The 15991-nt window shown below is 36.9% G+C and overlaps 1 long non-coding RNA gene across 2 annotated transcripts; it reads left to right on the top strand.

The window, feature by feature from the left end:
- Nucleotides 1-7424: 7424 nt before the first annotated feature.
- On the top strand, nucleotides 7425-15640 carry LOC141559429 (uncharacterized). Of its 2 annotated transcripts, none has more exons than XR_012487409.1 (4): nucleotides 7425-7828; nucleotides 9935-10004; nucleotides 12541-12595; nucleotides 13087-15640. It is a non-coding gene; the product is annotated as an uncharacterized LOC141559429 (long non-coding RNA). The 2 variants fall into 2 exon arrangements; XR_012487408.1 differs by lacking the exon at nucleotides 7425-7828 and adding an exon at nucleotides 8739-8853.
- Nucleotides 15641-15991: the final 351 nt, after the last annotated feature.

The raw sequence follows: 15991 nt of genomic DNA, 5'->3' as shown, positions 1-15991 counted from the left end.
TCTGGCATTTTTAGAGTATCCTCTACCTTTGGCTTTAATTGCTCTGCTGGACTACTGCTTTGTAATCAAGGCAGAGCAGTCAGCCTGTGGCAGAGTTGACTCAATAAATTTTCTAGCCATAGAGGTAACCCCAGCCCCTGGTCTGCTCCACATGCTAGTCTCTCCTATTTCCTTGCTAGCACTGATCTGCTCTTGCCCCTCAGGACAAACCTATTCTGGTGATCTTCCAGATTATCTTCTGCTGGTAAGTTGTTGTACTTCTAATCTTTGTGAATTTTACCAGTCAAGTGCTATTTTTGAGGCTGAATTTAATAATTGGTCGTGAGAGCATGAGAAGAGCTTAGAAAGTTGTGTGTGCCTTCTCCACCATCTTGGCTCTGCCCCCACCACCTGGTGATTATCTAAAGATAGTGGAGCTGCTCTCACTGGACACTGCCCTTCAGGTGGGTTATAAAACCTGTCTGCTGGAGCCAGGGCATCTTTGTCAAAAATCAAGAAGTTAATAGTATAAAGAGCTAGATTTAGAAGTTCTCTAGGATTATCTGTGGCTCCCCCTTTCTTTTGTTTTTTGAGGAGCATCTTAATATCTCTGTTTCTCCTCTCTATTATTGTCCATTCTTGAGGATTAAAGGGTATGCCAGTGGTGTGTAAAATCTTATAGTGTGCACAAAAGTGTGCAAAATGTTTAAAAGTATATGCAAGTCCATTTTCTCTTTTTATTGCTTGTGGCACACCCATAATTGCAAAAACTTATATAAGGAATTCAGTGACTACTTGGGCTGTCTCTTTTGCTGCTGGTATTGCAAGAGTGAATCCTGAAAAAGTGTCTACCACAACATTGATAAAAGACAGATGACCAAAAGATTTATAATGGGTCACATCCATTTGCCAAATTTCACTGGGTCTCAAAACACAAGGATTCTTTGCTGGAAGGAGTATAGGAGTGTGGAAAGGAATGCAAGCTGTACAGGCTTTTACTATGCTCCTAGCTTCCTCTCTTGTTATTCCAAATTATAAATGTAAAGCTCGAGCCGCCTGACGATGTTTAAAATGAGATTCTTGAATCTGAAATAAAGGAGTATTGGCCAACATGGTTAGAAGGCTATCTGCCTTTGAATTACCATCAAAATTGGGACCTGGAAATTCACTATGAGAATGGACATGCAAGATAAAAATCTTACCTGGATGCTTTCTCACTTGCTCTTGAAGATCCTTAAAAAACTGATATATATTAGAGGCTACAAATTTTATTTGAGCTGTGGCAAGTCTTTGTACCACATGTACTGAATAGGCTGAATCAGATATTATATTTTTATCTCCTGGATTATAAATAAGAGCTAAAATGACTGCATAAAATTCATTCTGCTGAGTGGATTGAAAAGGAGTTATGACTACTCTCTTTATAGTTAAGTCACAAGAGTATACAGTGCAAATATTATGTTTGGATGCATCTGTAAAAATAGTTGATCCTTTAAGAGGAATTTTAGAAACCTTTTCTTCAAGAATCCATTGCCAATTATGTACCAATTATGTAATAGTCTGGTTATCTTTAATAGAGACCCATGTGTAAAATTTGGAGCCATGGCTATATCTTGTCAGGTCTTATCCCAGATAATTGTACTACTCACTTAATGGCCTTTAATAAAATTCTAGCCACCAGCACTGGGTAAGGAGTAAGGCTTTGTTCTGATTGTGCTGGGAGGTTCACCCACTATATCATACGGTTTCCTTGATGAAGGACTGCTGTGGTTGCCTCTTTTGTAGCAAAAATTGGTAATTCCAAGGGTTATTGAGTGACTCTTGCGACCACATTGGATAAAGTGAGTTCAACTTCTTTCAAAGCCTCTTGAGCTTCTTTTGTAAGCTGGCGTGGTGAGTTTAAAGCACTGTTTACCCTTAAAATGCCACATAATGGTTGCAATTGATTGTTAGTTAAGCCTAACATTGGACGCATCCATTGGATATCTCCTATCAATTTCTGAAAGTCACTTAAGGTTTTTAGCTTCTCTGTTCTTAAGGAAAGTTTTTGTACTGTAAGCACCTTAGGGTATACTTCATATCCTAAATATTGAAAAGGGGCATGACTGTGAATTTTTTTTTTGGAGCTATGTGCAATTTCTAGTTCCTTAGTGTTTCCATGGTCTTTTGTAGACATGCTTCTAACATTTGTTCCTCAGGTGCACATCACAATAGATCATCATGTAATGTAGTAACATAACTTTTGGAAATGCTTTTCTTACTGGACTAAGAGCAGCAGCAACATATATTTGACACAGAGTTGGGCTGTTTTTCATTCCCTGTGGCAAAACTGTCCATTAATATCTTTTATAAGGCTCAACTAAGTTAACACTGGGTACTGAAAAGGCAAATCTGTTCATATTTTCCTTATCTAGAGAGATAAAATAGAAACAATCCTTAATGTCTATAACCCAAAGAGGCCATTCTCTAGGCAATTGAGTAGGAGATGGAATTCCAGGCTGAAGAGTTCCCATAGGTTCCATCTGTTCATTTACCTATCTTAAATCAGTCAACATCTTCCATTTTCCAGATTTCTTTTTTACAACAAAAACCGAGGAATTCCAAGGACTTAGAGAAGGTTGTAATTGTCCTTGGTCAAGTTGCTCCTGTACTATATCTAATAAGGCCTGAGTTTTATTGCTACCTAAGGGCCACTGTTCTATCCACACTGATGTATCAGTTTTCCATTGGATAGGAACAGGTGAAAGTGTTGGCAGGCCTTCAACAGCAGCCCTGCCTAAACCAAAATACTAATTTTTAATCCTAATTGTTGTAAAATGTCTTTTCCCCACAGATTGATGGGGATTTTGTTCTACTATAAAAATGATTAAAAACTCCTGTTTCACCTTCAAATATCCATCTCCAAGGGGTAGCACTAACTTCAGTTGCTATTGATCCTCCTACCCCAGACATGTAGGTGTCTGCCTTAATCTCTGGCCAGTGACTGGGCCAGTTGGCACCTCTAATGACTGTGCGATCTGCACCTGTGTCTACCAATCCTTCTAATAGTATGCCATTTATATAGATAGTGAGCATAGGTTGGTCAGGTGTCATGGCTGCTGTACAGTATATTCCTGGATTTTGTTGCTTGGAGGCAGAATGTGGGCAACTATCACCAGATTGCTTATTGGGAGTCTGTATCAATAAACGTGATGGTACTACTTTTCCTGGTTGATAAGTTACACATTGTCTACCTATATTAGTGACTCGGATATTATCTATACATTCTCCAGTTTCCCACATCAGTATATGGATGGACACTATATATGGACACTGTTTTGTACATACACTCAGAAGGTGAAATGGTCAAGCCTACTGTGCCTGGAGGCAAGGGATCCATAGGCTGGAGAGGAACAGTTTTCACCTCTCCAGGGGGTATCTCAGTTGTCCCACCTGCATACAACTGTATTTTCCCTAATTGTAATCCCTTTCTCCCATCAGGTTGCTTCCTGGATGATTGATTGTGTAATCCCTTTCTCCCATCAACTTGCTTCCTGGCTAATTGGTCATGTCTGGGTACTGAACTTCTAGGCATTCTTTGGGTGTAGTATCAGTTACCGTCATGCCCCAAGTATTTTTTGTCTTGGGTCTTGGGGCTGGGCCCCTCATCCTGTTTCCCTAAATCAGTCTACATTCTGATGCCCAATGGAACCCTCTGTTGCATTTTGTTCTCTCCCTCTGTTTTCTCACTCTGTGTCTATGCCAACATTGAGATTTCAGATGCCCTACTTTACCACATTGAAAGCACTGACGAGTCTCTCTAGAAGTCCCTTGCCAAAAAGGGACCCTGTCTTCCCATGTTGGGATCTTGGGAAGTCTGCATCATAACCTAGTTCTAAAAGGTATTTGTGCCTACTGTGGCACAGCATCTTATGATCTCTTGTAAAGGAGCATCCTTGTGTAGTCCTAGTATAATTCTTCTACAAATCTCATTAGCATTTTCTTTAGCAAGTTGCCTATCATAATGTCTGTTACTGCATTTTCACCATTAATTCATTTGACAGCTGTCTGCAAACATCCCACAAAATCAGCAAAGGGTTCATTTGACCCTTGTGCAATTTTTGTGAAGGCCTCACCCTTGTCGTTTTTACCAGGGAGAAAGCCCATGCTTTGATAGCAGCCACAGCAATTTGCTCATATGCTGCTAAGGAATAATTAATCTATACTGAAATTTCTGCTGAAGAATCTACATCTGTTAGTTAGTCATGGGTGATTTACTTCACTATGGAGTAACTCTACTATGAATATTTTGTTGGGCTTGTATCCTACAGAGCTCACTATATTCAGAAAGCCACAACAAATTTTGTCTAGATTCTTGCTATAGATTGCCAATTCCTAGGGGTTAAGATATCATAAACCAAATTTTGTAATAACATCTAAACATAAGCTGATGTAGCTCCATAAAGAATGCAAGCCTTTTTCAGGTCTTTGAGGATTTCTGTATCAAAAGGAGTGTATCTTCTACTTTCTTGATCTGAAGAGTTAAACTGTTGAATCACAAGATACATTCATATTTTCAAATCAACTAAATCCTGCCCTCCTTCTGTGGTTTTTGCAATTTAGTCATAGGAGGGGGTGATTGCTGGGAGGGAGGTACTGGTGATATCACTGCCCCTCCCACTCCTCCTCCTCCTCTTCCATCTAGAAAGGTGAAGTTGATGGGGGCGTGTCAGGAACCAGTTCCAGTTTAGGCCGGCTTGAAGCTGCCTTGTGAGAAGGAGAATCACCATGTCCTTCACCCCTCCCTTTATCCTCACTTAACTCCTCATGGCCCTCTGATGATATTGCTATTAATCCTTTTTCTTTTTTTTTTTGGTCCTCTTTTTTCCTCACACTTCCTCATCTGGCTGTTCTGAAAATTTTTCTTTTTTCTATAACTTGCAGGATTCTTTAAGGCCAATTGTATTATGTTGTATATATAGAATGTTTCTTTGGAAATTGAATCAGAACCATTATCATTATAATATCCACATACTTGATCTCCTAGTTTCCAATTATCTGCTCCTTTATCATCTTCCTTGAAGAATCAAGGGGACCTATATTCTAATGTATCCAAGAGTCTAGTGATCAGCAACCAAGTTATAATTAAGCCTTGTCCCTTGATCAACTTAAGTATGCTTTCTATAGCACCCCCTCAAGGTGGGGGTGGAGCTGGGGCTGAGTTTAGGAGAGAATTTTTTCCTAATATCTACCCCATTTCAGTTAGAAAAGGTTACTAGTTAAGCCCTTAACAAAGTAAGTTTCCTGTTTGTCTATTAAAATACTCACCCTAGGGGCAGCTAGGTGGTGCAGTGGATAGAGCACCAGCTCTGAATTCAGGAGGACCTGAATTCAAATCTGGTCTCAGCTGAGTGACCCTGGGCAAGTCACTTAACCCCAGCTTCAGAAAAAAAAAAAATACTCAACCTATTTCTTGGTCCTGAGGAGTTTTTCAGTGAAATTAAGGTCCTTTAGTCCACACATTGGCATCAGATGTGAAGACTGAGTTAGCACCCAGGATACCTTAGAATCAGCCAAAGTCAGGATAAACAAAAGTCCTTGGTCTTCATTCTTGGTCTTTAGGGGTAGGAATAAATTGGATGGACAAAGAATCTTTGTGACCTCTTCTGTCTCCCTCCCAGAAGTGACTCTCTGGCTAGTCTTACTCCACCCCCTAGTCCCTCCTTCAATTCTCTGTATACACCAATTGTGGAGCCAGCTCAGAATAGTGGGAAGGGCCATTTTACAAGCATATGCTTATAGAGAATTGTCTAATTGGTAATTATCCTTAAGTGTTCGACTTCAGTGCATTAACTCAAGAGTTTCAGTCCTTTACCCTTGAGTTTTTGACTAACAGGACCTTCCATATGACTGCTTGACAGGACTTTTGGAACAAAGAGATGCTTATTACCTTCTTAATAAAAGATTCTGACTCCCACTTTTCTGATAAGAAACCAGGCTAGGCCATGTTGGAGAAGAACCAATCTGCTAAAAAAGGGTACAGAGGTGTAATATTCTCTTTAAAATGTAACATTCTCTGTTGAGGTTTCTTTGGGTTCTCTCGAGGCAGTCTTCATTTCAGTTCAGTAATCATCACAAATGCAGCCAGATGTTAAAATCCATATCCTTTAATGTCTCCTTCAAAGTCCTATCTCCTTCACTTGGGGCTTGGCTAGTTTTCTGGAGGCCTTCCTCTCTCCTCTGGTTATGTGGCCTGCAGCCACCATAAAGGTGGACAATGGGATGAATCTGTCTCTGCCTCCGAGAGCTTCTACTGTGCTTTTCCTTTCTGGTCCTGAGAGCTTCTATACTTACTGAGTACAAATCAATCATTATATCATTAGGAAACCATTAATTGTTGTAGGATTAAATCAGTGCTAACCTGGATTTAACCATTCTCTCCTCAATTCCATTCATTACCTTGTTTCAAGTTCTGGCGCATAACATCTCCTTGTAGGATTAACTTAATCACACTGAAACATGCTAAATTCAATAACTATTGTCTCTATCAATTCCACTGACTTAGTACCTTGTAAGAATCCTTTGTTTCAAGTTCAGAGTTCTGGTCCGTAACACAAAAGGGACAGAGAATGTCCTCCCTCCCATATTCCCCATATTCCCCCACCCCAGAAACTGATGGAGGAAAATATAGAACCTGTCCCCACCATTATCACTACCATTTCCCCCAAAACTAAAGAAGCAAAAAAGACAGAAAGGAATAAAAATTATTTTTGTTTTTTCCTTTTATTCAGCCAACTTTGTCATATAGTGCCAACAGTTGACTACAAAATAATATTGAATTTCTTTATTATGTACAAATCTATCTATAAGCTCGATATTATTAATTCTAGTTTTTAATGACATCAATACCGTGTGCCCTCAGAAATTGAGAATGAACAAAAAAGATCAATAGTTTTAAGCTTTTCATATCAAAAAGGATTTTGCCAATATCTGTTTGGTAAGGTCCAAAGGACATAAGTATTTTAATTCAACAAACATTCTCATAAATTGTAGTAGACACCATGTTAGGTGTTAGGCTACAACAACATCTCTCCTCAAGATGCTTACTTTCTACTTGGAAGTGAATATATGTGTAGATAACTATAACAAAAGGTAACTTGAGAATGAAGAAACCTTTAGCAAATGAAAGGATCAGAAAAAGGTTCTTGAATCAAGGAGGTATTGGAGGGGAAAAAAAAAAGTATTATGATAAACTTAGATGTGGAGGGGATGACTTTTGTAAAATTTGGGAAACAGTAGTCCAACGCAGAGCATATTAGGACTAGTCCTGGATCTTGTACTGACAGAATCTTACACCAAAGGAGCTGAATCGTCTAGATAATGGACAGCTAAAGGCTTTATGAGGTCAGAGATACTGACATCAAGAGACAAGGTCCTTCTTTGGGACAGAGGCCTCATGACTCAAGTATGATATAGGTATTTGATGAAGCGTTTTCTACTTTTTTTTTCCTGAGAACACAATTTCAGAATAGAGTGTTATTTTCCTCTTTCAGACAACTGCCTAGGGGTTGGTTTTCCTCTCCCTTGGTAATTTCTGTTGGAAACTCATCAATATTTTTTCTTTTCCCCTACTGAATAAGCCCCTTAGAAACTAAGGTCTGGCTTAGTTTCCTTTTCTTGGTAACATCTGTTTTTCCTAGTTTCTGATTATTCCTGAAGATCTTACCACTGAGAAGCCTATTAAGATCAGGGATAAGCAAGGGAGAAAAAAAAGTCTGCATTTCCAGAGGCCCCCAGAAAGCAAGTATTTTAGAAATTCTCTTGGGACCAACAATGGGAGAAGGAAAGTTCTGGAAGCTTGAGTTTGATGGTAGGTGAAATAAGTAACAATCATTTTGAAACATGCCTACCATATGCTAAACACTGTGCTTAGAAGAGATTTTTCCCTAAGAAAGGCAATATTTGAGAAGGAAAAAAAATCTCAACAATTATTAACTTAGTTTCAATTCAGAAATAATTATAAGAAATCATTCATACATTCAGGAAGTATTTATTAAGAAACTACAAACCAAAAAAAAAGTATATGATAAATGACTTTGGGGACCTATGTTTTATTTGCATAATTTGGGCTTTGTTAGATTTTTCTGAGGCTTTTCTCTAGGAAATAAAAACAAGGGTTTGTTTTGATGGCATATCTTGTAAAGAATTTGCTCAACAGAATTTATCACTGTCACAAAGGTCACATGTGTCTAGGGCACAAAGATAGAAAGAAATTGGGGGATGTGGGAGGGAGGGAGGGAGAGAGAGAGAGAGAGAGAGAGAGAGAGAGAGAGAGAGAGAGAGAGAGAGAGAGAGAGAGAGAGAGAGAGAATTTTCTTTTCTTGATAGACTGTTTTCTTAGAGTCTGAATTCCTTTTCCTTTTAGATATATATGAAAATGTGATTTAAATTCAATAATAAGGAAATTCAGTGAGGTATAAGGTTGTTGTTTCTTTCTTACTTGATAGCTGAAGGCTCCAGAAAACCACTTTTAGCTTTACTTATGGACAAATTCATTCCAATTGATGGAAATCCACAGAAAAGTCAGTGTCTAGTACAGTTATAAGTTTGAACTATTTATATGCTGTATAATAGTAGAGGTCATAAAATGGGACCATTTCTGAATCTATCCTGCATTGACTGTTCCCCAAAGATAAGTGGTGCCACTCTGGACAATGGACAGATTATGCTCTATGATGTCAGGATGACTTCAAGTCCCCTGTTGAGAATAGAGACCTAATGGTTAAATACATTAGAATAGATAGGCAATCTTATTTTCCATTGTTTTCTTTTTCTCAGTTGGGAAATCATCATTACTTTTGTATCCTACTGTTGGAGAGATTTGTGGCCATAATAGTAAGCTGGAATTGGTCTAGCCAAAGTCCCTGATCTTAGAAATCTTTGACTATGTTTCCTATTCTTTTGAAGCTCATTATGAGGGGCTTTTAAAGCAAGTGGTTCAGGCAGGTTGAATACAATCTTGAGATTATTGCTTAAAGTCTTAGAAAAGACCTATATGATCTAGATTTCTCATGTCAAATTCTGATTTCATAAAAATAATAATATTTGTATAGAATTTTAAGGTTTATAAAGAAATGCACATTACTATTTTTTTCATTTTATCATTTTATTGCAACTAAATGGTGCAATGGATAAAATAATGAATTAAAAAACACCTGAATTCAAATCCAGCTTTAGACATTTACCAGCTTTGTGACCCTGGGCAAAGCATTTAACTTCCCTAAGTTTCAAATTTCTAATCTGAAAAATGGAAATAATAACAGAATTACCACCTAGGATTGTTATGAAGATAAATGAGAAAGGATTTTAATTTTGTGACCATAGGATTGTCACTGAATCTTCAAAGCAATCTTAAAAATATGAAACTTTAAAACTATGTAAATGTATACTGGGCAATTTCTTAGCGAATGGGTGGGTGGTGGTGTCTGGTCTTCAGAGTATTATTCTGGAAAACCAATATTAATTTTGGTCTCAGGTAATTTGATTTAAATATTAGGCCATTCTATTCAATAAATATTTATTTTGATTTGGTGATAAAATGTGAAATTCTCCTTACACATGCTTCACTTATTTTGTTTAAGTTTTCTGTACCTTTAAAATATTACTAAAATTAGCTAATTTTAATATGTTACTAGTTACTTAGCATTAAAATTTGCATAAATAAAAATGAATTCATTAGATCCTTTCTTTAAAGATGAAAGTAGGAGATGCTGGAGTCCTATAAACACTACCTTTACCCATATTCCTATAATGAGGAAGATGGCTCTGAAGTTAGGATACTTAAAACTTAAGTACATTGGAAGATATATTGCTAAGAATAAAATAATTTTTAAGACTTTCAGATAAGGATATGACTATCTGTGATGATAATCAGTTCTTTAGTTTAGGGGATAAACCATCTCTTCTCATTTCACAGTTATCAAGTTTTGTTTTCTTCAAGAAAAAAAATAGACATATGGAGGAAAAATACAGGAAATGGACAAAAGGTGAGAAAAGTTTTCTTTCAGCTCTTTCAGATGGCTACCACCAAATTTTTCATAGGCTTTGATCCTAATTCTCTGTTGTAGAAGCTTTTTTTTATGACCTCATCTATTTGATCCTATTTTTGTTTTCCTGGTTCCAAATGCAAGTATGGTATATGGAAACATAACGATGTAATAAGTACCTATAGAGTCCTACCTGCTGGGGGATAATATATAAAGACAGAACACACAGCCACAGAATTTGTTCTGTTTTACCATTTTTCCACTAACCAATCCAGTCTTTTAATTTGCTTATACCAATTATTTTGCTTAGCTTGTGTGATCTTGCCACTAACCTCCCTTCTTTCTTTTGAATCTGTCTTTTCAGGAATCATCCTTGATCTTCCATAAATCTTTTATATCCTTATCTTTCTGTCCTTATAACCTAGAAGTACAATATGGACCCATATCTGGGCTCTAGTTTCTCCTCAAATTTTACAAAATTTTTGCCTCTTCAAAAAATCCAGTCTCTCATCATCTTTACTAGCATCACATACTTTGACACTTATTTGATTTAAATTTGTAGAAGAACTTAGGTTCTTCTTATAAACTTTTCCCATCCAATCTCATAAAAGCTGATGGGGAAAAAAGAATTCACAACCTGACCCATCACCACCACCTTTCCAATCTTCTTTACATGTTATACCCTTTCTTTCTCTTTCTCTTTGTATCTCTCTTTCTTTGTTGTTGTTAAGTCACTTTGTTTAGTTGTGGTGACTCTTCATGGTCTCATTTGAGGTTTTGTTGGCAAAAGTACTGGAAGTGTTTGCCATTTCCTTCTCCAGTTCATTTTACACCTGGAGAACTGAGATTATCAGGATTAGGTGACTTGCCTAGGGTCACACAGTAAGTGTCTGAGGCCAGATTAGAACTCAGGAAGATGAGTTTTACAGGTTCCAAGCCTGGAAACTATCAGCTGTACCCCCTCACTGCCCCTATCTAATCTTCAATCCAGAACATGCTGTTCCTTGACCAAGCATTCTATTTCCTACCATATTCTCCCTCCTAATCTCTACCTCCTGTTTATCTTCAAGTCTCAGCTAAAATCACTACTTCTATAGAAAAATTTTACTGGTATTTCCTCAATTCTTCCTTTCTGCTGAGCTCATTGAGCTCAGGAATTATCTTTTACCTTTCTTTTATCACCTAGAGAATAGCACAGTACCTCTCACATAATAGGAGAATAATAATTTTTTTTGACTGATTGAAGCCATGCCATTTAACATTTCATTGCCTTAGGCAACTCAGACTCTTAAATTGGAAACTGAAAAGTATTGAATTCACAAAATGGGGAGAGATTTCTAGTAGGAAAGCCAATCAGCATGCTATTGCAATATATCAGGTATGAGATGACTACAGTGGTGACATTATTAGAAAAGAATAAAAGGTGTAAGGGAGAGATGATATGAAAGTGAAATCAATAGGCAATAGATGGGATAAGAGGGCTGAAATAGAATAAGGAGTTCAGTATAATTCCTAAATTGTCAGCCTAGGCAACACAGTTGATATGTGTCAGAGGTAGGAGTTGAATCTAGGTCTTTAAACTGTGAAGATCTCTGTCATCTACACCAGAGCTTCTTAGACTTTTTCCACTCATAACTTCTTTTTTGCCTGAGAAATGTTTATCCCAGATATGTAAAATTTATATATTTATAAATATAAGCTCATATTTATAAGATTTATTTACAAAATAGGTATAGAAATCAAACATTTACTGATAATAAATCATAATTTCATAACCCCCACATTCAGTAATAAAACCTCATAAAGGATCAAGATTCACAGTTCAAGAAAATGGGCTGTACTATATCTTTTAATATACAGTATCACATTATCATGCTTTAGGGATTTACAAGACAAAATGTTATATGAGGTCAAAGAGAAAATTGACATTGGAGGTTAGGATAGAGTAGATCAAGACAGGTTTTCATTCTATTACATAAAATGTGGTATTTGAGTTTGAGTTTTAAATCTGGGTAGCAATTAAACTGGTAAAGAATGAATGAAAAAAAAACATTTATTAAGGACTATTGTATGCAAAACTTTGTTCCCACCTCCAGAGATGCAAGTAAAAAAGTGAAGCCATTTCTGCTCTCATAGAGCTTACATTCCAATGGATAGATCCTAGGTTCTTAAGCTGTGATTTGGAATCCTATATGAATTGACATAGTTTGGTAAGAGTAGTAAGAAGGAGGGAAGGTTCAGTGGTAACTATTAAACTTATAAATATGAAAATGAACATTGATCTGGGAATCAAGAAAGATAGATTTTTGTCCTTACTGTGGCATTAATTAACCATAAGATGTGGTACAAGTCACTTAATTTTTCTCAGCTTCAGTATTGTCATTTGGAAAATAATACTTATTATACCCCAAAGAGTAGCTAGGGAGACAGCAACTTTATAAGTTATAAATAGGACACTATATAAATGAGTTATTTTTATTGGACCACAAAATCATCAGCACCCCAGATCCAGTTCAACTCTGCCTGTCTCTTTCAGAACACTATACTGCCGAGGACATCTGGAGGCTAAGATTAAATACAGCAATAAAATAGTAAGATATTTCCTTTATCATATCATGTTGTATACAATCTCTCTTTCCCCAAAGAATAAGTTGTTTTTCAAAGCTATTCAATAAGAATAGGATGCTAGTTTGGAGATAGAGACTAGTCATGCCTGAGTGATAGTTATGAATTATTTAATCAACAAATATTTGTTAATAATCAACTATGTGTACTGTATTAGTCACTAGGGATACCAATACAATGAACTGAGCAATATTTACTCACATGAATCTTACCGGACTCAATCTTTCCCTTCCAAAGTGAATGTCATTTTTTTCGATTACTCTTCAAAGTTAAGACAATTCCTTTCTTTCACTTGTAAATAAAATAAGTTTATACTTATGTTCTTCAGATGGACAAGTTTTTCTTAAGATTGGCCCATTCTTTGGCTGAGTTAAATCCTATTTAAGAATATTCGTACTAACAAGACAGTTTTAACTCTCTCACACATCTTTATTGCTTCTTTTCTTCTCTGTTCTAGGGAAAAGCATACTGACAAGATGCCCCAAGATATTTGGAGAAGAGGGTTAAATCACTTTTGGCCTTTTTGCTCATTCTATAACTCTAAATCTGGAGAAGGGAAATTTTCTAGTGAAAGCCCAATACTTTTGAACAGACCCTTAAAGGGGCACTTAAATTTCAATGCATCTCCAAAGAATGAGTCAGATACTAAAAAACAACCATCCAAACTTAGTCACCCTCGAAAATATTTTTTTCAGCCGCCAAAGATTGTATTATTACCATGTTTTCCCCACTGGATTGCAACATTGCCCAATCGACACAAGCAATACAAGTCTAGGCTGATGATAAACAGTCTTAATTATAAGTCCAGATCTGAATTGCTACCTCCCTCCAATTCCTGGACAATGACTGCAGACTTACCATATGTGGGCCCCTACACAAGAACAACATCATGTATGTTCTCTGACCACTGGACCATGACTTCATCCATAATAAGTCTTAGAGCAGCACCACATATGTTCTCAGACCATTGGACCATGACTTCCTCCATAATAAACCCTTGTGAAAGAACTAAGGCTAAACTATTAACCCGACCTAAACCCTGGATTTTTGCAAATAGCTGGACTATTGCAAATAGAGTATCCCATTCTTTCCACCAACCTAATTCTTTACCATTATTCTATCCTGACCATTTATCCAAGGCCATTCCATTATCCCTTCCTGGTCATAGGAAAACAATTTTGTCATTACCCTATCTCAAGAAATCTGCTAAGGCTACAAAGGCATCATTTTCTAGAAGTTGGGTTAGGCACACAAATCCCATTGTATCATTACCCAATCTCAAGAATCTGGCTAAGCCTATAAGGACATCAATTCCCAAAAGTTGGGTAGATCCAATTGTGTCATTACTCAATCTCAAGAATCCAGTTAAAGCTACAAAGACACGACTTCCCATTGAAAATACAGCCCCAAAATTATTACCTCCTTATAGCAAAAATAGAGTTTCTGTTCCACATTTGCCACAGCTTGAGCACTATAAAGAAACTCTGTTTTATCATGGAAATCAGACAAAGGCTTTATCAAACTGTTATCAACTTCCTAAGAATCCACAAAACTCTGACCACAAAGCTGAGCATCAACCAAGACTCATCCATTGGTCCATGCCTCCAGTAAACCCTAGCCATAAAACTGAGCTTCTACCACATTCTTTTTCCCGGGAAAGGACAAAGCCTACAGTCTCGCCATGCCTTGTTAACAAGGCCAAAACCACAGCTATCCCATCTCCAGGACCTAATCACAAGGTCTGGGCTACAACTGTGTCTTCATCATGCCTTGGAAAGCAACCTAGGGTCCCCTATGTATGCTCATCTTCTTGCTTTCATCCTGAAATAGAGTTTAACCCAGATGTTGAAACAACAGTCACAGATGTACCATCACTAGAATCATTTCCTTTCCATCAAGATACACTTCCATCAGACCTTGACAATAAGGACCAGTCTGCACAAAAAACTGAGCTTCCACTAAATCTTGACCATTGTAACAAATCTGCAAAAATCCATGACCAGGAGATTCAGAAACTATTAAACTTCAAATACCCCAAAGAGGGTACTGTAGATATCAATCACCGTATTCAAGAGCTACAGGCTCCATCAGGCTTAGTTTATCTCAAACCATATGTTATTAGAGGTGGGAATATACCTTTAAAAACTATTAATAGCATCATCAGTTCCATTCCTCAGGACAAAATAAAAAATGATTTACGTAGGCAGATTCTTCTGAGGAGGATGAGGGGATATCCTAATCAGAGGCCTGGCCCACCCATGTCATCAAGTTATATAATCTGCTTGAAATGTGCCTCTTGGATTCCATCTGGTTGTATTCATCTTAAAGAAAAAAGAGACTCTTGTAGAGCAAGATTAGTGGTCATACCAACACCTATACCTGGTCCTGAGACAGAGATGGGCATTAGATTTATTTTCAAAATTCCAAAACAAAAAAGTTATTATTGTGAGGATCAAAATAATTCCTTTTAACCATTTTGTCATATAAACATATTCCTTCCCAGTGTCAATAATGGAAAATGGGCAGCTCAAGTCACTGAGGATCCTCCTATTCAATAAGAAGTAAAACAAAGGTCTCTTCCCTACTAATCTAATCATTATTCAAGCTCCTACAATGAGAAAACTATGGTTAAAAAATAGAAAAACAATGAATAGGTTTCTACTTTGTCTCTAATACTTTTCATTACTTTGTCATCTTCCCATTCAGAGTAAAACATCTTTGAGTCATTCTTGTATTAACCACCTTCTGACTTGAAAATTGGTAAATAATTTTACTCATGGCAAACATAACAGCTACTTGGGGGAAAAATACCTGAAAGTCAAGAGTCATTTGCAGGAAAAAATATCTGCAAATAACAATACTTCCAGAGAAAAAGAAACAAGTGAATACTTAGAAATATTTCTTAAAAGATGCCTAGAATTAAAAAAGAAAATCTAGTGATTAATGACTCTTGTATATTTGAATTTGATTTTGTGTTTCAGTTGTTTTATTCAATAAAAAAGCAATGAATGTGATTTTTTCTTTTGAATTATTGAGGAAACTGTTATGGATCTTCTCAGAAATACAAAAAGTATTTTTCAGGCCAGGTCCACTATATCATAGTCAAGCTTGTGGAAGAGAACAGGGGAGAGAGGTCAGGAATCAAACAACTCATTGAAAATGGAGACAGGACAGAAACAGTAACAAAGATCGAGACTACAGAGGGGACAAGACCACACTGTAAGAAAGTGTATAATGGGACATAAAATAGCTCTGACATCACATTGTAAGCTAGAAATAAAGGTTAGGGATATATAAACAGAAAAATCTCTGGATACACTAGGTAGGTTGGTAGGTAAAGCCTGTAGCGTGCTCTCCTGGCA

The sequence above is a fragment of the Sminthopsis crassicaudata genome, chromosome 3 (assembly GCF_048593235.1).
Source record: "Sminthopsis crassicaudata isolate SCR6 chromosome 3, ASM4859323v1, whole genome shotgun sequence".
In the NCBI taxonomy this organism is placed as follows: Eukaryota; Metazoa; Chordata; class Mammalia; order Dasyuromorphia; family Dasyuridae; genus Sminthopsis; species Sminthopsis crassicaudata.
This window is presented reverse-complemented; position numbering and strand designations above follow the sequence as displayed.